The sequence below is a fragment of the Tamandua tetradactyla genome, chromosome 22 (assembly GCF_023851605.1).
Source record: "Tamandua tetradactyla isolate mTamTet1 chromosome 22, mTamTet1.pri, whole genome shotgun sequence".
Classification (NCBI taxonomy): Eukaryota; Metazoa; Chordata; class Mammalia; order Pilosa; family Myrmecophagidae; genus Tamandua; species Tamandua tetradactyla.
Genome location: NC_135348.1, coordinates 23,295,958 through 23,319,111, shown reverse-complemented (window position 1 = coordinate 23,319,111; position 23,154 = coordinate 23,295,958). Strand labels below are relative to the sequence as shown.

Sequence of the window (23,154 nt, the reverse complement as noted above, 5' to 3'; positions counted from 1 at the left end):
GCTCCATCTGGCTCATGGGATTCTGGCTCGAAAGGAATTACACTGCTCATGATTACAGAAGCACTAGGGTCCCTCCTTGTATTCAGGGTTCCTATGGTGAAAACAAGATTGCCAATGTCCTTAAGCCATTCAGTTTTGTTTGTTGGCCATTTTTATAGGTCTAAATTCACTTTCCGATGAAACATGAGTGTGAAATGAGTAAAATCCTAGATTATATTGTGCAAAGCTGATTCTCAGTGGGTCCTTGACCATATTCAGTCAGAGCTCATATTCAAAATGAAAGTTACAGGGCTCTGGAATCACCCATCCTGAGAACCCAGAACAACTCACAGCAAAGATACATGCAACTTTAAGCAGTGCTTCTCAAACTTCAATGTGCAGGATAATCATCTGGGAACCCTGTAAATGAAGTTCAGATTCAGTAGATCTGGAATGGGACTGGAAATTCTGCATTTCTCACAAGTTTCCTGGTGATATCAGTGCCCCATTCTTGAACAAGGCTATGGGAAGTAAAGGTCCAAGTCTAAACTCAAGAGGCTACAAGCACTGTTCCTAGTGCAGTTGTACTCAGAGTATGGGTCTTAGTTTGCCAGGCTGCGCTGACAAGTATAACACAATGGGCTGGCTGAAACCATGGGAATTTATATTTTCATGGTTTTGGAGACAAGAAGACTTGCTTCCACCTGGTTGGTAATATTTTGGTGCTGGCTTGCTGCAATCTTTGGGGATACTTGCTTGCATCTCTGCCTCAGGACATATAATGAAGTGTTCTTTCTTTCTTCTGTGACTTCCCAATTCTCATAATCTGGTTTAACATTCACCCTCAATGAGTTCAGACCACACCTTCATTAAAAATAACAACTTCAAGAGGTCCTTCTCACAATGGGTTCAAACCCACAAGAATATGGATTAAGATTAAAAACATACCCATGCTGGACACATAATTCAATTTAACACCATGTGGTCCCCAGGCAAGCAGCACTGACATCACCAGTGAGCTTGTCAAATGCAAATTATCAGATTCCACCTCAGACCTACTGGGTCAGAAATTCTGGGGATGAGTGCCAGCAATCTCTGTTTAAACAAGCCCTCCAAGGAATTCTGATGCATGCTGCAGTTTGAGAATTATGCCACTGTGAAGATTCACTCACTCAGGGAAGCTAAAGAATTTCAGTCACTGTTTCTAAACTTTGCTCTAATAATCAACAGCTTTAGAATCAGAAAGCTTTATTTATGTACTACAAATCTAGAGTTTAGAATTTAAATCCATTTCAAAAAGTTTTTATCCTCCTTAACAAAACACAATTTCCATATAAAAATCCTCAGTGATTTTTTTTCACAATTAAAATGGTTAATCCCTCAACCCTCATCTAAAGATCTTCTGGTTTAATAATATGATCTTTGGAGAAGTCCAAACTCTTAATGCCCATCTTTAGACAACATACCACTGGGGCCCAGGGCTCTTGAAGTGTAGGCACATATTTGAGGATATTGAGAGACCTTACAGTTATCACTAAAGAGAGGTCAAGAGCTATGTCATCTCAAACTGAGAAATGGTGGCCTCAAGAATTAATTTCCTCCACTCAAATGTGGTAAGCCAAATGGATAGCCACCTAAAATGATTGGCGAGATCAATAAGCTATAATAAGAACTAGTGTACCTTCTCAACGTAGGCTGGCAAACATCCCTGACCTCAGACCTTGAAGCAAAATTTTCTAGCGCTGCCAGGACCCTGTTTACTGTCTATCACGTTGAAAGCGCTAAAGGGCAAGGTACCCCACAGGTCACCAAAGAAAAGAGTCTGGAGCCTGTCCAGGCCGTAATGTTGCCTTTGTACTGACTTTGCTTTCAACTTTCACAACTGGGACCACTTTGCAATTTCAGTATTATAATATTGGGGAGAAATACATAAACCCCTGACTAATACCTTCTCGACTATAACTATGCTAGTTCAAGACTGTGCTACAATTTGAATAACGCTGACTAATAATATGTTAGACTCCCATACCCCTTTTCATCTGAACACCTCAAAGCACTCTGCCCATATGACTTCACTAATCCTTGAAACAACTTCTGGGAAATACATGGAAGGTATTATTATCTTCATTTCTCAGAAGGGAAAAAGAGAGCATCTGTGGGTTGCCCAGGTGTCACTCAGAGGTCACAAGTAGGTTCAAGACTCACTAAGAGCAGGCAGAGGGATGTGGGGTGTGGAAGGAGCTCAGCAATAAGGGGGTAGAAGAGTGATCATCCAGATAGGTAATGATCTGGGATGAAATGTTACGCATGGAACCAATAGAATTGCTAAGACATGGAGGGTTGGCTTTTAGATGCCATGATCCCAGAGTTGAGTAAAGGAATTTTCATTATTGTTTTAGAATACAAATTTTTCTATCTCCATGCTTTGTTTTAGCCTTATTCAGGTCCTTGTAGATTCATGGGGACCAGGGGGGAAAAGATCATTTCCTTATCTCTTCACATTTCTTAAGTTCATCTTGCGAAGTTCTGTCCAAAGGTCAGCGGCTGAGCTTATGCTTGAGATATTTGATCCTTAGCTCTGTGATCATTCTCTTGGCTCCAACTTATTTTCCCAATTACTGCTTTTGAAAATCACACTTTATCTATGCAACAATGGCAAACACTTCTCCAGAAGTCATTGAGGATATTATCAAAAGTAACTCAGAGTTTCTGAACTGATAAGTTAACATTTAAAACTTTTGTAGAATACTACTATTGATTGCCTTTTCTCTCTCTCTCTCTCTCTGTTTTTTTTTCTTTCTCTTTCTCTCTTTCATTCTTCTTTTTTTCCGTTTTAAAATGTCAAAGGCTTCCTGACATGCTTTGGCCATAGAAATGGAACATATTTTCTCATTAGGTTAATTAATGACTCTGCTTGGGTGGCATAATTTGGTGTAAGTTTCCTTTTAGAATTCTGTCATAACTAAAAAGGATCTTATTTTTGTTATGTTTTGTGGTGTCTTTAAATTTTTATGACTTCTACTTTGTTTAGTCTGTGTGTAATCCTTCTTTTGAAACCTAATGTCCTAGAAAATTTACAGTTTTCTCTCAAAACTGGCACTTTTTACATTTTACCGTGATTCCTGTTCCTTCAGTTCTCACTAGAACTTCATTTAAGTCCTTAAGGTGTAATTCGCAGTTCAGGGAATTTATGATTACATCGTCAAAGCAAACTCCCTGAGTGCAATATATTAAACCTGACAAGATGCTGTTCATTAATCTTTGAAATATAGCCAGATGTGATGTAGTGAAGTGAGGCTTCCCACTAAGAACAGCTGAAGAGCTCTGAACCGCCACCGGGGAGGATTCCTTCTCCCTACTGCAGGCCGCCTGGGTGGGGACCCTTCCTGTGCCAGCCATGGTGTTCTTTGCCTCTGCTGGTGTTCCTATAGCCCTGCAGCTTTTCACCTTTTCATGCATTCATTCATTTGACAAGTATTGATTGACAGCTTATTATGGGCCAGGCATGGGGTTGCTGGAAAGGTAGCAATGATCAAACATTTTCAATTCCTGACCTTCTGGACCAATAGACTTAGGGTCTAGCTATAGACACAGGCCTCAAAACTCTGTTACCCGATCCCACCAAACCCATGTGAAACTAATGATATTGCCTGTATCTGTGCCAATTCCTCTCCACCCCAGAAGCAGCTTTGATGCTAAGTGACTCCCAATATGCATGAGGTTGCAATTGAGTTTGAAGAATACTCTGATAGCAGCTTGCGATTGGCAAGCCTAGCTTCTTGGGGGGATGGGTAAACTCATCCTGGGGGCAGTCAGTGCTCGATCAGAAAAGCAGTGTCTTGCTGATCACTGTGCAACCCTACCCCTAGAACAATATGGAAAATCCACATAAAAATCTAAGGGCATTTGTGGGTCTTTCCCTAGACCTGCCTGTTTTCCCATATAAATACTGGGGGGTTAAATGCAATTGGTGTCCTGCATTGGAACCTGCAAAAGAAAAAGAACAGGAGTGGGAAAAGAGGTGAAATCTGAACAAAGTCTGGAGTTGAGTTAATAGCAAAATGCCAATATCAGTTTCTTAGTTTTAGCAAATGTGCATGGTAATGTAAGAAAACACCAGGAAAGCTGGGTGCAGGCTATTTAAGAACTCTCCGTACTATCTTTGCTACTTTTCTGTAATTCTAAAGCCACTCCAAAAATAAAAGTTTATTGTAAAATGTTTGCTTACAAAACAGAATACTTAAAAGGAATAATAAAAAGCTTCCGAACACACAGACACACAACACAGTAGCCATGAGAAAAGTATACAGCTCCTCATGACAAATCACAAATTTTTCTTGAAACTAAGGAGAAATGGGTCAAGAAAATTAAAGGACAGAAACTGGTATTCTAAGAGAGACTACACTCAAACTAGGTTTTCCCTCTCTCTCTTTAAGTTTGTTTCCATTAGTTTTACATTCTCCTTTTAAGGTGTGTGTAAAAGGAGAAATGTATAGAGGACTCATACATCTGAAGTTGAAAGAAGCAGTATTTCTGTCATTGCATTGTTGAACTCTGAATTTATAACACTTGTTCTTTCAATCATTGCCACCTTCTCTAATTCGTACACACACACACACACACACATGAACATGTCAGAACACTGCTGAAACGCACCTAACTTCTTTCCTGCCTTTTGCACACACACACATTCCTCATTTTCCTATATTTGTCTGACCATGTAGAAACTTCTAAGTGACGAAAAAAATATTTATGTGTGCAGACTGAAGGTATTCCTGGTTTAGAATCACATTCAAGAAGTCTTGGTTTATGGCATCCAATAAGTGATTCTGCTTTTGTTAGACTTGTTTCACTGCGGGGGAGTTACACAATCTGAGCAGTACACACATCCATTTAAATCTTTGCAAAGAGAATTTTCTATTTCAAAATAGAAATGTGGGTAATGAAAGCAATATTTTTTTAGCTAGCTGCATTCTTGAAAAGATAATGGTTTTTGTAAACCAAGTGCAAACCTCTGAATTAACTTGTTGGCTACAATAAAGGGTTTCCTCAAAGAGCAGGGTTGGCCTTTCAACGTTTAAATTGTGCCTTGTTTAAGGTAAAAATTTATTGCCATCCGGGGAAAATGGGTCATAGAACTAGAATATTAGATCTGGGAAGATTCTTGGAAATCATTTATTATAATATCCTAGCAAATAAGAGGAAAACTGAGACCGGGGGGATTATACCTAATCTGTGGCTTTAACGACTGAGCTGGGCTCAAAACCAGGTACTCAGATGCCAGCACACTGACTCCCCCTCTGTGCCATGCTGGCCCAGGGTCCTGGGCCCAGAGCTCTGGGAGTTTCAATGAGAATACTCAAAAATTTGCTTGGTTTTCCATGCTGTCATTTTTTAGAGGAGATAATGTGGACAAACAAGTCCTTTATGAACCAAGGAGTACCACAAACATGCATTTTGTGACTGTTGCTGTTATTCTCCTTATTTTCTACAATGGGCTAAAAGAGAGATGTGTGCAAATTCTACAAATTCTACATGGGAAAAAGTGGCAATGATTGCATATCCACGACTGGCTTTTGCTCTACCCCTCCTGACCGACCCCTTTGCCTTTCCATAGGGCCCCTTGTTCTCTTCGAGAGTCTGCCTTTTAAAATTCTTTTTCTTTTTTTTTTTTTTTTGGACTTTCGTTCTCTCTTTTTAAAATATAGAAGCTGACAAGGAGGACTCATGGAAGACCAAAGCCCAGGTTTCTAGAAAGGCTCTGCAAATAGGAAGTAAAACCACATCACATCATTCATCTGCCAAAAGTAATAAACCCAGCCAGCTCAGCGCCCTCTTGACTTCGTCAGCAACTAATGCTCCTTATTTCTCCCTTTCCTTGCAAAGGCAAGGGAAAAAAAAAATGCCAAGCAAAGAATGCCAGGCAAATCAAACCATGGGAAAAATAACACCTTCAAACTCAAGGCAAAATGCTCATTTCCAATCCTTGCAGCAGATGTCCCATCCGGTATGCTTGGCAGCATATGGTGCTCTTGGAAGGATTTGCAGAGCACAGGTTAGAGAGAAGATTTTGGCCAGAAGTGGTTTGTTAACTTCTAACTCATATTTGTAGAACCTGAGAAATCTCCCTATAATTTCATGCAATCATCAAAACCAAATTCATATAGAGATATTTTCTAATACAGTTTTAAGAAATGTATCACCTGATTGACCAATAATTATATTAATTGGTCCCAAATCTGTGAGTTTGTGCTTATCATTAACTGGTGAAATGAGCTACCAACTTACACAATTCAGTATTCAAATATACATTCCAAGCAGAAACTGCTGTGGGATTCCAGACTGGAAAGGCCATTCTTGATTCTTTCCTTTGTTCCAACTCAAATCCACCTGCCTCCTCTCCTTCAAATCAGCAGAGGATCATTTGGGGATAAGTAAGAAAGCCTACCTTCCTAATTTTGACTTTTATCTTTCCAGAGTAGGAAGGGTAGCAACTGACAGTGTGAGGGGAGAATGCAGGATGAATCCCCCTTCTTGAAATGTAGAGCTTGGGATGATAAATGAAGAAACCCAGATTTTAATCTCAGCTCTGCCATTTATCGTGTAATTTCTGGGTTCTCAATCTTCTTCTGGGTCCTTCAACATTTATTCTAATGATAAAGTAGTTTCCTCCAGCTCCAAAATTCTGATTTTAATATCTCTGTGATTAGATTTGTGTCAAAGAGACAGAAGCAATCAATAGTTTCAGAAATGGCTGTTATATATAAGAAGAGAGGCACATGCAAATAACTCCAGAAATGGTTATTAATGTGAAAAGGGGAGTAGGGAGAGTTACAATGGGAAACATTGTCTTCCTGCTTAGGACACCACTCAGGTATCCTAAGCAGGAAGGCCTCTATTTATTTCCCACTCACCAAACATTGTCTTTGCTGCCTTCTGTACCCAAGGTTTCTTCCAGGAGAGTGTAAGCAAGAAGCTCAAATGCATCCAGGGAACTTTTTTCTACAGTGATGAGTACTTAGTCAAAATACAGTATTCATGGTTAATCCTTGTTTCAAAACAGATTCTACCATGGATTGTTGAAGCAAAGAGCTAGCGTGCATTGAGTCTACACTGCAGCAGAACGAATGTGATGTGCTTAACGTTCATTGACTTGTCCAATAGTCACAGCACAAAGAAAGACATTAATATCTCCTTTTACAGAAGAAGAAAACTAAGGCACAAGGAAGTTTAATACCTTGTCCAATGTCACAGGTAGGAACAAAAGTTTAAACAAAATTTGTCAAATCCTGAAACCTTTCTTCTGTATGTTTTTACAAAGCTTTGCCTTTTAGAAAAGATTTAGCTTATTAATGGCATCTAAGTTAAGTTTCCTTTCTCAAGACTCATGTTACTATAACATTTTTTTTAAAAACTGCCATGCTCAAAACTATTGGATTTGGTGAGTACCAACATAAATTCAAAATAAAGAAGAAAAGAATATTCTAATTTTACAAGTGAGTAAACCAACGTCTGAGCTCTTAGAGAAGATCCAATCAGTATTGTAAAGGTCACCAAAGGGTGTACCTATCAGACTGAGGAGACTCCATACTGGTCATTCTTTTCAAGTAATATTTCCATACTCCACCCTGGTTTCAACCTAGAGTTTTAAGGGGACAAAAAAGAGAAGAATGGCTGGCAGAGCAGAGGCCAAGGGAGAAAGGCAGGTCTCAGAAAGTGTGAGGGCCACTGAAGTGAAAAATCAAAGAATCATTCTAGTGGCTTTGTTTTCAGAGGCTTTTTTTGGGGGGTGGTGAGGGTGGTGCATGGTCCAGGAATCGAACCCGCGTCTCCTGCATGGAAGGTGAGCATTCTACCACTGAACTACCCGTGCACCCCATGAGAGGCTTTTTTGAAATTCACTTGGAGAACTTAAATTCCCCAAACATCCCCTTAGCCCATCCCCCTCCACATAAACATGCTATTTCTTTACTTCTCTTGGCCCTCCCATATGTGACAAAACCAAGGTGAAGAAAAGGGAGGAGTTTCCAGGTGTCTTGCTCTAAAGGGGATTAGAACAGTTCAGGTTTCAATTCACCAGTTTACTCATTCATACTGTTCCCATCACTCCTGTGACAGGCATACCTTCCACCTTTGCTGTCTTCGTAGGAAGGCGTTTATAAATAAGGGCATCTGTCCGTGAAAGGCAAGTATCCCCAAGAGTGGCCAACGAGACAATATAGTACATGTTTGGGGAGTTTCTGTGTCTGAACTTTCCAACAGCTGTATGTGCGCTCTCAAGGTTTTTTGTGAGGTTTTACTTTGAGAGAGAGGGAGAGAGAGAGAGAGAACAGGTTCCTTGTCTTTGTGTTGGAAACACATCTGCAAACCTATCATATTCTCCAGCAAGTGGACCAAAGGAAAACATTTAATAGCACTTGGAACTCTACCCCTTCTCCTAGAAGGAAGGTTAAAACATGTTGGTTAAATGAAAAGTTTGACTGAAACTAGATTCTTCTCCAAACACACAAGGAAGTTATACTTTCAAGAATTTTCCTCCTCGGATTTAATTATGAATATTAAGTGTTGGTACCCAAGTGCTGGAGTAACAAACTAAAGACCACCCATCAACTTAATTCCAAAGGCTTATTCACGTAATTCAACCTCCAGTTATCTGAGGGTGAACAGTAAGTACTATTCACAACAAAAGCCAAAAGTGTTTATGGCAATTTTGACCTCTGCATTTTTCGCCAGTTTATTTTCAGATAGCTGGGAAAATATTTTCCACTTGTATTTGGTGACACAATTTTAAAAGCATCTTGACTAATTTCACAATTAGCCAGGATTACCCAAAATGCCACTCAAATTAAATCATGAGCCAAAAGGGCCATGATTCAGGATAAAAAGTTTAGTAAAACATAATTTGAAATTAAGGATCCACAACATCCTAAGTCATAAAAGCAATTGACTTCCTCTGATATTTGTAGCATTCACCACATCTCAATATCATTCCTTTTATTTGATGGGCTTTCATTTCACTCAAGTCCAAACTCTCCAACCTTCTCCCACTGACATCCCATCCCCCTCTCTCATCATTTTATGTAGATATGAAAGATTCTACCCATTGTCATTTCGAAATCTAGAGTGCATCCCTCTTTCCTCCTGAAAACGAAACCGCAGATGTTTTGGTTCAAAAATTTGTGATTAAAATCATTTCTGCAGTTCAGATATAATGCCAAAAGCAAAAACACATTTTTAATTCATTGTTTGCCTGGAAAAATACACTGCATTACAGGAAGGAATGTGGAGTAAGGTAATCACACAAACCCAGAGGCATAAGCCACTTGAACTCCTTGACCTGCATCAAATGTTGACAAGTCTAACTTTTCAGTTCCAGGAGAACTTTCTGGGACACATTTGCAACATTGCTTAAAGGTCCTGCCACCTAGCGGAAGAAGCAAATAAACTGACCTCAGGTAATCCGCTGGATGTAGAGAGCCTGAGAAAAAGAGCTCTCCTGATTAACAGAACTCCCCCTGAAGAATCACGTTGGGTTTAGAACTGATTTTCACAAAGTGCCAAGATGAAACGAAATAGATCATTTTACTCTTCCTTTTTCAGATGCATCACATTCCAGGCTGAAAAGACCTTTCGAGCTCAAGTCCTCACAACTATAGGTGGAATCCACAGACAGCGTTATTGTAATTGTATTTCCGCCTGCTTTGGTTGACAGTTTGCCAAAGGAAGCCCTCAGAGTTAAGGAATGAACCAAATCCATACCAGCTTCCCCTTGTGGGGGGGCACTCAACTAGTCACTTAATTTTCCAAGGGCTCAGCAGGAGAACACTTTACGGAAGGGATTTTTTTAATACACTAAACTATCTTGACTGAACAGAAAGGTGAATCATTAGTTGCGGAACCTCACAGATAGTCACTAAATTTCTAAGAACACTTTCCGATGAGTTATGCTGAGAAGGAACTACCCAGAAAGGCTTTGAGCAAAGTCCTGTTCCTGAATAAGACCTATAACGCATGCTGGTTCCAATGATACCTACAGATGGGTCGTGACTGCAATCAGTTCCTCAGTAACCTGAAAGAACAACCTTGCATCTCTGCCTACCTAGCAGAAGAAACACGAGAACCTGTGATTGACAAGATCAGAAATAGGATGGGGTTATATCACACTCCACATAGATGCATTTCCGTGACACAGGCCACTAAACACACTTACCGCATGCCAAGGGCTATTGTAGATCTTCTTTGTCCTGAATGAATCAAAATGGTACTAGGGCAGATGCCTACTAGCTCCTTTGAATGTCCAACCCTATTCAAGGGAGACAGCACTGTAACTCCAGACCCCATAAATTGGATTATGGATTGAATTGAGTCCTGTACAAAGACATGTTCAGATTCTAATACCCAGTCCTGTGGACGTGAACCTATTGGTAAACAACTCTTTCAAGGTCCTACTAATGAGGTCAAACAGAATTAGGGTGGGTCTTAATCCAATATGACTGGAGTCTTTAAAAGCAAAAGCAATTTGGACATGGAAGGAGGGGGTAAGTAGGAGACAGGAGGAGACAGATCACCGTGTTATGGGCATACTCAGAGATTGTGCTATGAACGGACAGCACATTTTTTTTCAGAGAAAGTATAGCCTGCTTACACCTTGCTTGTGGATTTCTAGCATCTAAAACTGTGAAATAATGAATTCCTGTTGCTTAAGCTAACCAGCCTGCGGTACTGGTTACAGAAGCCAAGGCAAACTAAGATAAGTTGTATCTTTGATTCCATCTCCTATGTTTGGGATAAATGATCTACCAACCAAATGATCTAGCAGTGAATATTCATGAGGTTTAAAACAATATATAAAAACTGCTTTGAAAGTAGTTATGAAAGAGTAGCCTACCACTTAATATTCAAGAATTCTGTTCCTTCATCCAAACTTCCCATTATTTGTTCAGCTTTTTTTAAACAAACAGTATTGTTTACAGACCCAAGTTTGATTTCACAGAGAATTTATTTCATCATTTGAGACCAAAATCTTTTTCATAATTTAACTATTAGCATTGTTATATTCAGAAAGGCTTTTTCCATAACCCCTTCAAAAAAAGTCTTCAAAGTTTTAAAACAAGAGAACTTTCAAAGCCAGTTCGAAATAAAAGGACTATAGTATTTCCAAAGAATGTGAAATATTTTTCACCAAAGAAAAATTATTTTTTTATCATTTTGCCAATTGTTCCTGATCTTTTTCATGACTGCCCAGATAGTTTCTCCTTGTTTCCGAAAGAAAGAAATGAGAAACCAATGAACCTGAGAGGTACAGTTTTCAAGTTCTTTATGAGATGCCAATATGACCTTCCTGAAAATGGTCTAACATTTTTCCCACAAAAAATATAAGCAACTAGTTTTAGATTAATTTTGTAGATTGTCTTGAGAGTTGAGTGTGAGCATATGGGTTGTGCGTGTGTGTGTGTACGCACTTATGTATAGCAAGGGAGTGATTTACTTCTTTACTGTCTTTTATTTTTTTAAAAATGTGAAAAATACACTCATTTGATTAAACACTTAGGGACTTCGACTTCTGGGAACGTGGCGGAGCGGGGTGGATTGAATTGACAACGTAGGGGACGGGGAGAGAATGACTGAGACTGTGATTCCAGGGGGTGAGTGATCAAAGAGGGTCTCCAGGGTTTCCTGGGGAGGAGAGAGGCAGGGGAATCGGGACGGGGAGAGCAGGATGGGTCTGACCAGTCGTGATCCCCAGCGGAGGGCGGCTGCGGCATGCAGGCACGTGTGGATCTGAGGGAACTGACCGTCCTTCTGTGAACACCAGCATGCCCCAGCCTGAGCCGCTCCACCGCCGGCAGCAGCAGCAGCAGGGACCTCAGAGGCAGGCACAGCCACCAACTGTGAAAAGCTTCAACCGCCCAGGCACTGGGAGCAGTTGGCCAGTCACGCACTGCAAATAGCTGTCCCACTGAGCACAGAGGGAGGTGGATCTGCCTGGCACAAGGGGCTGTGGATCAGCTGCTTCTGCAGGCTCCCGTGTCCTGCCATCTTGCCACCAGGGTCCGAAACAGTCTCCCCACCATGCGCATCATCTTCCCAGCCAGCTGCTACAGTCAGGAAGGGCTGGACCTGAGGACAGGAGGAGGCTCAGCAGTGCTACCTGCTGAGAAGAAATGGTAAGTATAGTCTGGAAAATTACCTGTTTTTTTTTTCTTAGTATATTTTTTCTAAATATTATTTTTTATGTTTGTATATTTATATTTTTATTTGTTTATTTATTTTAATTGCTTTCCCATCTGTGAGCACCAATCTGAGTTCACTCTCAGTATATCTTGGGGTGTCTCCATCTAGCCCAGCAGTAGCTTTAGAGCCTGCTACTGTTGGGATGTCTTTGTTTATTTACTTGTTTGTTTGTTTGTTTGTTTATTATTTTTTAAGTGCATGGATTGGGAATCAAGCCTGGTTTCCCATGTGGTGGGCAGGTGTTCTGCTACTGAACTACCTGTGCACACCTGCCTAGCTTTTTAAAATTTAAATTTTTTTTTTTACTTTTTATTGATATATATTCACATACCATGTAATCACCCAAAGTGTACTATCAATAGTTCACAATACTATCATATAGCTCTGCATTTATCTTCACAATTGACTTTTTTTCTTTTTTTGTGAAAAGTAACATATATACAAAAAAGCAATAAATTTCAAAGCACAGTGCAACAATTAGTTGTCAAACAGATTTCTGAGATTGGAATGGATTACAGTTCCAAATTTTTAAGTTTTTACTACTAGCTACTCCAAGTCACTGGGGATTAAAAGAAATATCAATATAATGATTCAGCAATCATGCTCATTTGTCAAACCCTACCTTCTTTATATAACTTCACCATCACCTTTGATCTTTCTCCTACTCTTCAGGGGTATTTGGGTTATGCTCATTCTAACTTTTTCATGTTGGAAGGGGCTGTCATTAATATGGGATAGGTGGAGAGAACTAGCTGATGTTGTAGAGAGGCTGGCCCCTCTGAATTCCAGGACTTATCTGGTCTAAGGTTTCTGGAAATTACTGTAATGCATGGAACCTTTGTAGAATCTTATATAAATGCCCTAGGTATTCTTTAGGATTGGCAGGAATAGTTTTGGTTGGAGTTTTGCCTGTCTAGCTTTTAATAGATTCTCAAGTAGAACTGTACCCCTTATATGAGATCCAGGTCGTGGTTTGGCAGGGAATTACTGACAAACCAAGTGCAAAAGGGAACCATCAATGCAAAACCAAATAAATACAAACCTTTAGATGAACGAAGGAAATCAACTTGCAAAATAACCTTATTAAGATGATCAAATATCCTGAACACAAAAGAAAATCACAAGCATGAGAGGATCCAAGCAGAAATGGTATAACCAAATGACAAAATCAAAACACCAGAAGGGACACAAAATACAGAACAACTACTCAAGAATATTTATTTTAAAAATAAAGGATGTCAGGAAGATGCTAGAAGAGCATAAAGACTCAAAAGATTAAATATAAAAATGGCATATATCAAAGAGATGAAAGATTCAGTAGACCAAATTAGAAATATGCTAGAGACACACAATAGCAGATTTGAAAGAAACAAAAGGAAGAATAAATGAGCTAGAAGACAGAAAAACTGAACTGGAGTACACAAAAGAACAAACAGCAAGAGGGATGGAAAAAATGGAACCAGATCATAGGGAAATGATGAATAATAAAAAGTGCAAAATATAAGAATCAGTGGTGTCCCAGAAGGAGATAAGAAGAGTAAAGGGCTGGGAAAATTAGTTGAAGAGATAATCAGAGAAACTTCCTAAACCTTATAAAATATATAAAAATGCAAATCAAAGAGGCCCAAAAAACCCCAAAAAGAATAAATCCAAATAGGCCTACTCCAGACACATACTAATAAAACTGTGAAATGTTGAAGAGAAGCAGAAAGTCCTGAAAGCAGCAAGAGAAAAATAATCTACTACATACAAGGGAAAACACATAGAACTGACTTCAGACTACTCAGCAGGTAACATGGAGTCAAGAAGGCAGTGATATGATACACTTAAGATACTGAACAAGAAAGGTTTTCAGCTACAAATTCATTATCCGCCAGGTTTTCCTTCAAAATTGAGGGAGAGGTTAAAACTTCAAAGACAAACTAAGATTGAGAGAACTAGTCAACAAGAGACCTTCCTTACAAGGAATACTAAAGGGAGCCCTGTCAGCTGAAAAAAACAGGAGAGGGAGGTTTGGACAAAGGCACAGAATTGGAGTGCAACAGTGAGGGTAATTTAAAGGAGAAAAAGAGAGAGAGGGAAATGAATATATAAATCTTAAAGGATAAGATAGATTCAAGAACTGCTTTTACAGTAATAACTTTGAATGTTAATGGAATGACCTCATCAATTAAAAGGTACAGATTGGCAGAATGGATTTAGAAATATAATCCATCTATATGTGGGTTTTAAGAGCTGTATCTGAGATTCAAGGACACAAACAGATTGAAAGTTAAAAGATGGAAAGAGATATTCCACACAAGATGTAACCAAAAGAAAGCAGGAGTAGCTGAAGTAATAACAGACAAATAGACTTTAAATTTAAAGATGTCATGAGAGACAAAGAAGGACACTACATATTAATAAAAGGGATAGTTCACCCAGATGAAATAACAATCATAAGTGTTTATGCCCCCAATCAAGGAGCTCCAAAGCACGTGAGGTAACATTGGCAAAATTGAATGGAGCTATAGATGTTTCAACAATAATAGTGGAAGAATTTAATGCACCATTCTCCACTGTAGATAGAACAACCAGAGAGAAGATCAACAAGGAAATAGAGAACAAAAACAATGTGATTAATGAATTAGACCTAATAAACATTTACAGACTATTACACCCCAAAACACCATGATATACATTCTTCTCAAGTGCACATGCAACATTCTCCAGATCATATGCTGGAACACAAAATACGTCTTTATAAATTTAATAAGATTGAAATTATCTAAAGCACTTTCTCTGATCACAACAGAATGAAGTTGGAAATTAATAATCACCAAAGAACCAGAGCTTTCACAAATATATGGAGATTAAATAATGCACTCTTAACTAATCAGTGGGTCAAAGAAGATACTGCTAGAGAAATAGGGAAATATCTGGAGACAAATGATAATGAGAATACAACATATCAGAACTTATGAGATAAGGCAAAGGCAGTGATGAGAGGGAAATTTATTGCCCTAGATGCGTATATCAAAAAAGAAGAAAGAGCAAAAATTGAGGACTTAACTGCTGACCTGAAGAAATCAGATCAAACTAACCCCAAAGCAAATAAAAGAAGAGAAATAAAGATTAAAGCAGAAATGAACTGGAGAACAAAAACCACAAAAAGCAATAGAGGGCAGGCAATGGTGGCGCAGTGGCAGAGTTCTCACCTGCCATGCCGGAGACCCAGGTTTGATTCCAGAGGTCTGCCCATGCCAAATAAACAAACAAAATAGAAAGAATCAACAAAACTAAATCTTGGTTCTTGAGAAAATCAATAAAATTGATGGACTCCTAGTTAGATTGACATAGTAAAAAAAGAGAGAAGATGCAAACAAACAAATTCAGAAATGAAAGGGGTGTCATTACCATGCATCCTGAAGAAATTTTTAAAAAATATAACAGCATACTATGTACAACTATATGCCAACAAACAAGACAGCTTAGATGAACTGGACAAATTACTGCAAACACAAACTACTTTACTGACTCGAGAAGAAATAGAAGATCTCGACAAACCAATTACAAGAGATTAAATCGTCCATCAAAAATCTTCCTCCCAAAGAAAATCCCAGGGCCAGATGGTTTCACAGGAGAATTTTATTAAACATTCCAAAAAGAATTAACACCATTCTGACTCAAACTCTTCCAAAAACTTGAGAAAATGGAATGCTACCTAAATAATTTTATGAAGGTAACAATACTCTAACACCAAAAACAAAGATGCTTTGAGAAAGGAAAACTACAGACCAACGTCCCTAATGAACATAGACGCAAAAATTCTCAACAAAATACTAAGAAATCAAGTCCAATGATCAATAAAAGAATCATACATCAAGACCAAACAGGTATTTATACCAGGAAAACAAACATGTTTCAACACAATCTGTTCTGTAACAACTTGTTGAAGTATACCTGGAAAGTTATTGTTTTTTTCTTTCTTCTCTCTTTTTTTTTGAAGATGCATAAGCTTTTATTGGCCACCTGTACCCCAAAGGGCACCCTGCATCTCTTGCCTCAATGTCTCAGGACTTTGGTCTCAGATACCACTTTGCCATCCACGATCCTGCAAGTGGTGGTCTTGTGGATGGTTTGCATGGAGTTGCTGCTATCCAGGGCATTGCTGAGACTGAAGTCCTCCCCATCTTCTAGCAGGCAGCAGTAGGTGGCAATCTCAGTCTCCAGGTTGACCCTGATGTTCAGCAGGGCCTCCTACTCCTGGGCCTGGCACTGCCCCTCTGCCCGGGTCTGTGCCACTTCTGACTCCAGGTGCACCAGGACCCCGTTGAGCTGCTCCATCTGCAGGGATTACAGGCTTCCACCTCCCGCAGGCTATTGTCCAAGTTGGCCTTCAGATTTCCCATGGAATCCATGTCGATTTCCAAGGACTGAGACAAGGACTGAATCCATGTCTCAGCTCCGTGAGTGTCATCCTATTTCAGTGGACTGAGAGGTGACCGCTGTGGTGCTCTTTTCAATCTGCTGAGACCAGTACTTGCCCAGCTCCTCTTGGGTCTTCAAAGCCAACTCATCATACTGGGCCCGAATGTCTGCCATGATCTTGCTGAGGTACTAAGACTTGGGGGCATCCACCTCCATGGTCAACCCAGAGCTGGCAATCTGGAGTTGTAAGCCCTTTACTTCCTCCTCATGGTTCTTCTTCTGAAGAGCAGCTCCTCCTTGAGACCCTCGATCCCCATCTCCAGCTGCAGCCGAGTGATGTTGCTGTCATCGATGACCTTGCTGAGTCCATGGATGTCATTCTTCACAGACTGACACATGGCCAGCTCAGTCTCATACTTGACTCTGAATTCATCAGCAGCCAATTGGGCATATCAATCTGCAAAAGGATGCAGGGATTGTCCACAGAATTTTCAAAGATCCAAGCCCTTAGTTCCTCAGTGGTTTTCAGGTAGTGGCCCCAATTCCTGACCTGGGGAACCTTCTTCTCCAGGTGTTCCCAAATTTTGCCCTCCAGTCTCCAATTCTCAGTCTCCAGGCTCCTCACCCTGTCCAGGTAGGAGGCCAGGTGGTTGTTCAGGGCCTACATGGTCTTCTACTCACTCTGGATGCCCTCCGTTCCTGTCAGACTCCCAGCCAACCCGCTGGCCAGGCCCCAGCCCCCCAGCCACCACAGGAGCTAGAGAAGCAGGACATGGAGATCCGGGAGCCCGAGCCACCAGTGCCCACATAGACGCTGGCTGCACTGCTGATCGGCCGGACTCGATGGCTGGGCAACTGGACGGAGCCAAAGGATCAGTCAGTAGTTAGTGAAAGTGGTGGAGTGGGTGGTGAAGCTTATGTTGTCTGGGGAGGAAGGCGAGAGGCTGGGTCTCGGGATATGGCTGCAGACTCTTTTTCTTTTCTTTGTAAACATATTGCACAATAAAAACATTTTTAAAAACATTTAAGGAAAAATCCGTTTCAAAAAAACTGCCCAGGATTTGAATATATTCAGGAGAAAAAACTCACTATTGATCTACTCTTTGAATACGTAAACTATAATTTGGATTATTGATCCCTTTGGTTGTGGTTGGTTTAACAATGGTTTATGACACCACTAATTTTCTTATATTCACAACAAAAGAAAAGGGAGGCTTATTTTATACCGTGAGATAATAAATAGTACCTATGTAAAGGGGCACTCTCTAAACAGTATTATGAATGATTATAGCAACTAATTCAGGATCAGCCCATAGATATTCTTGGAGGAGCTTGAGATGGGTACCCACATTGTGTCTACATTATGTTCTGGTAAGAATTTTCAGAACCTGGACAAAGGGAGGTGCATCTTCATGGCCCAGTATGGGCTCATCATGGTGGCCTAGCTGCGTGTCAGAAACTGATCTGTGTGAGGAAAGGGATTGCACAGCTGGGGTGGAGTGGAGGAATTCATCCAATAATATGGAGAATAATGGAAGCCAGATTATTCACTGTTGGGAAGGATTTACAAATATGGAAAGGGAGAAAACTGGAATGAACCTTGTGGTGTGAGGGTGGATTGGAATTGGAGGAACAGATCTAAACTAATGATTCTCTGTCTCTGTGTTTGTGCTGGTTTGAATTGATGCATGTCCCCTAGAAAAACCATGTTTTAATCAAAATCCCATTTCATAAAGGTAGAATAATCCCTATTCAATACTGTATGTTTGAACCTGTAATCAAATCATCTCCCTGGATGATGTGATTTAGTCAAGAGTGGTTGTTAAACTGGATTAGGTGACGACATGTCTCCACCCATTTGGGTGGGTCTTGAGAAGTTTCTGGAGTCCTATAAAAGAGGAAACACTTTGGAGAATAGCAGATTCAGAGAGAACAGCACCACAAAGCACAGAGTCCACGAGCCAGCGACCTGTGGAGATGAAGATGGAAAACGCCTGCCGGGAGATTCATGAAACCAGAAGCCAGGAGAGAAAGCCAGTAGATGATGCTGTGTTCACCATGTGCCCTTCCACTTAAAAAAGAAACTGTGATCTTCATTGGCCTTCTTGAACCAAGGCATCTTTCCCTGAATGCATTTAATTGGACATTTCTATAGACTTGTTTTCATCGGGACATTTTCTCAGCCTTAGAACTGTAAACTAGCAATTTATTAAATTCCCCCTTTTAAAAAGCCATCCCGTCTCTGGTATATTGCATTCTGGCAGCTAGCAAACTAGAACAGTATCTATCTCTCCTCCTCTTCCCTCTCTCTTTCTCCTTCTTCTCTCTCTGTCTCTATACACACACACACACACACACACACACACACATAATTATATGAATAAATGTTATAGCTGTAAATGTATATATGTGTGGGTATTACACACAAACATACAGATATACAGATTTGTCCACTGAGAAGGCCTAAGGGTAATGTCACTCATTAGCAGTGAGCATTTAAAAACCAGATCTTTGTTTTTAAAGAACATTATCCACTAAAAGGAAACAAGGATGCTTGGAGAAATAAATGATTTCAGCATTGGTACAGGGATATACAAAATGAGCCCAGGATATCTTTTTGTGCTGAAGTAAGAAAGTGATCAAAGACTGCTTGGGACAAGTCCAAAGGACACAGGATTTAGCTAAGAGACACCTAGTGATGGAATCTGACACAATTTGAATATCTACATAAATAATGATAATAGTGGAATATAATACATTAAATAACATAGGAATCCAAGAGTCCATACTGATATATAAATAAATTAATAAATAAATGGGTGGAGAAGAAAGCATTTCTTTACTATAGAATGTCAGCTAACCATTTGATAACCATCAGAGTAATAATTAATCAGCCAAGAAGTATCAATAGATGCCAAGACTTATGGGTGGAAGTTTAATGAGAAATAGAAAATTTACATAATTTCAAGGAATCTCTCACAAAATATGTATCAATTACAAAAAGGAAAGGATAGCTTTACAGTGGAAAAACCTGGCAGACACTGCCTTAACTAAGTAATCCAAGTTGATGTCATCAGTAAGGTGACAACTCAAAAGCATCTATTACCTAATAGGCTGCTACAATAATATAGTATCACATATGTGATATTCCTGCAAAAAAAAAAATGTTTCATTCTGAATGTAATCACAAGGAAACATCAGACCAAAGCATATGGAGACATCCTACAAATATCTGGCCTACAATATTCAGTGGCAAGACTGGGAAAGTCAAGGAAAGACTAAGTAACTGCTCCAGAATGAGGCATTTAAAGAAAGATGACAATTACCTGCAGCATTTAAGCCTAGATTGGATTCCTTTGTTATAGAAGATAACATTGTAAAAAACCTGAATGGGGTCTATGAATTAGATGGAAGTGATTATCAATGCTAATTTCCTGATCTTGATAGCTGTACCATGGTTATGGCAGAGAATGTCCTTGTTTTTAGGAAATGCACACTGAAGTAGGCAGGATCGATGGAACATCAACTTGGAAACGTTCTCAAATGGTTCAGAAAAAGATAGGTTCTCTGCACTCTTCTTGAAAATTGTTATGTAAGTCTGAAATGATTTAAAAATAAAAATTACTTTTAGGGTGATCTCAACAAAAATGGCAAAGCAAGGACCCCCAAATATTCTCTTCTCCATAAAAGTAATGAGAAAACTGGCCAAAAAAAAAAGTCAAAATCAACTTTCCAGAACTCCTGAAATTAACCAAATGCTTACAGCAATCTGGGGAGCATTTATTTTTTAAAAAAAGGCTGAATCACAGTAAAAACAGTGAGATTTGTGGCATTTTAATTTGCACTAGTTCTCTCTTCTGCTCTCCAGCTCCATGGTAATTTTGAAAACCAATAACCAATATTTGCAGTGGAAACAAGCAGCCTGGCAGCCACCAGAGGAAGCAGAGTGGATCTGAAGCTCCTTCAAACCCACACTGTCAGAGAATTATCATTATTTGATCTGCCTGGTGGTTTGCTGGAGGGATCCACTTGCAAATCTGTCTGTATTTGCTTAACTTGGAGTTGCTTAGTGCAAAAAAGCCTTTTTCCCTGGCATTTGTCGAAACCAAGTACAGGCAATTGCTTAACTATGTGGCTGTCTGAGAAACTAAATAATGGTTGAAATGAATAATAGACTAAAAATAAAGTTTAAAATGAAAATGCGGGGAATTAGATGTCTATAATGATTTTGAAAAAACCCAAAATAGTCTTAGGAATCTAGAAGACCATGCACATACATGTGACTGTGTGCACATCCAGGGCTGTGCACATTCTCAGGAAAGACCTGTCAAGGCTATAAATTCTCACCTCTGTCTGACCTTGAAGATCTGGCAATCAGGAAGAGAAGACTATGGCAGAGATGTAAACTTCTTTTTTAAGTGTTAAAGCTATGCCAACAGGTACTCAGAGTCCCTTAACAAAGACAGGGAGACATCAGAAAATTAAGGACCATTTAGCCAACAAAGAACTAGTTCAGGAAGTCAGTAAACAAAGAAACAGCAAAAACAAGAAATCCTGGTCAGGAGAGATTCTGATTTCCTTAATTGCTAAAATATATTGCTTAAAATGTTCAATGTTCAACAAAAGTCATAGAGCAAAATAAGAATGTGTGGCCCATTCACAGACAGAAGTAAATCAATAAAAACTATACCTGATGAAGCTCATGCTGTACTTATTACACAAAGATTTTAAATCTGCTATTTCAAATATGTTCAAAGAACTGAAGGAAACTTTATTAAAAGAATTAAAGGAAAATATTTTAAAATGTCCCACCAGAGAATATCAATGAAGAAAGAGAAATTATTTAAAAAGAACCAAATAAAAAAATTGTGCCAACTTGAAACTATTATGTATCCCAGAAAAACCATGTCCTTTAACTTTTTTTTATTGTATAATATATATTCAAAGCCAGAGGTTAAAAGCAATAGTTTTCAAAGCTCTCTTCCACAGGTTGTTACAGGACAGATCCCAGAGTTTGTCATGGGTTACCATACCATCATCTCAGATTTTTCCTTCTAGCTGCTCCAGAACATTGGAGGCTAGAGGAATAAACATTTTTTGTCATCACAATCAACTTTATCTTCTTTATTTTGAAAAATGACATATATACAAAAATGCAGTAAATTTCAAAGCAAAGCACAGCAATTAGTTGTAGAACAGATTTCAGAGTTTGGTATGGGTTACAATTCCATGATTTTAGGTTTTTACTTCTAGCTGCTCTAAGATACTGAGACTAAAAGAAATATGAATATAATGATTCAGCAGTCCTATTAGTTTGTTAAACCCTACCTTCTCTGTGTAACTCCACCATTATCTTTGATCTTTCAACCCCACTCTTTAGGGGTATTTGGGCTCTGGCAAATTCTAACTTTTTCATATTGGAAAGGGCTGTCCATACTGTGGGATAGGGAGATGGAACTAGCTGATGTTCTGCAGTGGCTGGCCACTCTAGGTTTCAGGACTTATCTGGTCCAGGGAACCATCTGGAGGTTGCAGGTTTCTGGAAAGCTTCCCTAGTGCATGGAACCTTTGTAGAATCTTATATATTGCCCTAGGTGTTCTTTAGGATTGGCTGAAATGGTTTTGGTTGGGGTTTAAGCCATATTTTTTAATCCTTTCTTAGTCAGTATTGCTGGGTGGGATCTTCTTGATTGTTTCCATGGAGATGTGACCCACCCAATTGTGGGTGATGACTTTTGATTAGATGGCTTTCATGGAATGTGTCTCCACCCATTCAAGCTAGGGTTGCTTACTGGAGCCCTTTAACAGGGAACCATTTTGGGAAAAGCTCTAGAACCAACAGAGCCACCAGAACTGACCGAGCCAACAGAATAGACAGAGCCCCAGGGAAGCCATTGAAGAAGTCTGGAGAGAAAGCTAGCAGATGTCACCATGTGCCTTTCCAGCTGAGAGAAACCCTAAAGGTCATCAGCTTTCTTGAGCCAAGGTATCTTTCATGGATGCCTTAGATTGGATATTTTTATAGCCTTGCTTTAATTTGGACATTTTCACAACCTTAATTGTAAACTTATAACTTATTAAATTCCCTCTTTTAAAAGCCATTCCAGGGTGCATGGGTGGTTCAGTGGTGGAATGTTCACCTTCCATGTGGGAGACCCAAGTTTGATTCCTGGACCATGTACTCAAAAAGAAAAAAGAAAAAGCCATTCAAGTTCTGGTATATTGCATTCTGGCCACTTGCAAGCTAATACAAAAATCTTGAGTTGAAAAATACAGTAACTAAAATGAAAAAAGAAAATTTATCAGAGGGGTTCAACAGAAGACTTGAGCAAGCCAGAGAAAGAATCAGTGCATGTAAAGATGATTAATTGAGAATATCTAGTCTGAGTAACAAAGAAAAAGGAATGAAGAAAAATTAACAGAACCTCAGAGACCTATAACACACCATCAAACATACAAACATATCCACAGTAGGAATCCCAAACAGAGAGGAAAGAAAGGCTAGAAAGAAGACTTGAATAAATAATGACT

At 39.4% G+C, this 23,154-nt stretch overlaps 1 protein-coding gene and 1 pseudogene across 20 annotated transcripts in view; both read right to left on the bottom strand.

The window, feature by feature from the left end:
- Nucleotides 1-23,154, bottom strand: part of LOC143666273 (uncharacterized) — a 139,010-nt gene that overhangs the window by 43,213 nt on the left and 72,643 nt on the right. The window lies entirely within an intron of this gene.
- Nucleotides 16,226-17,617, bottom strand: LOC143665936 (keratin, type I cytoskeletal 18 pseudogene; annotated as a pseudogene).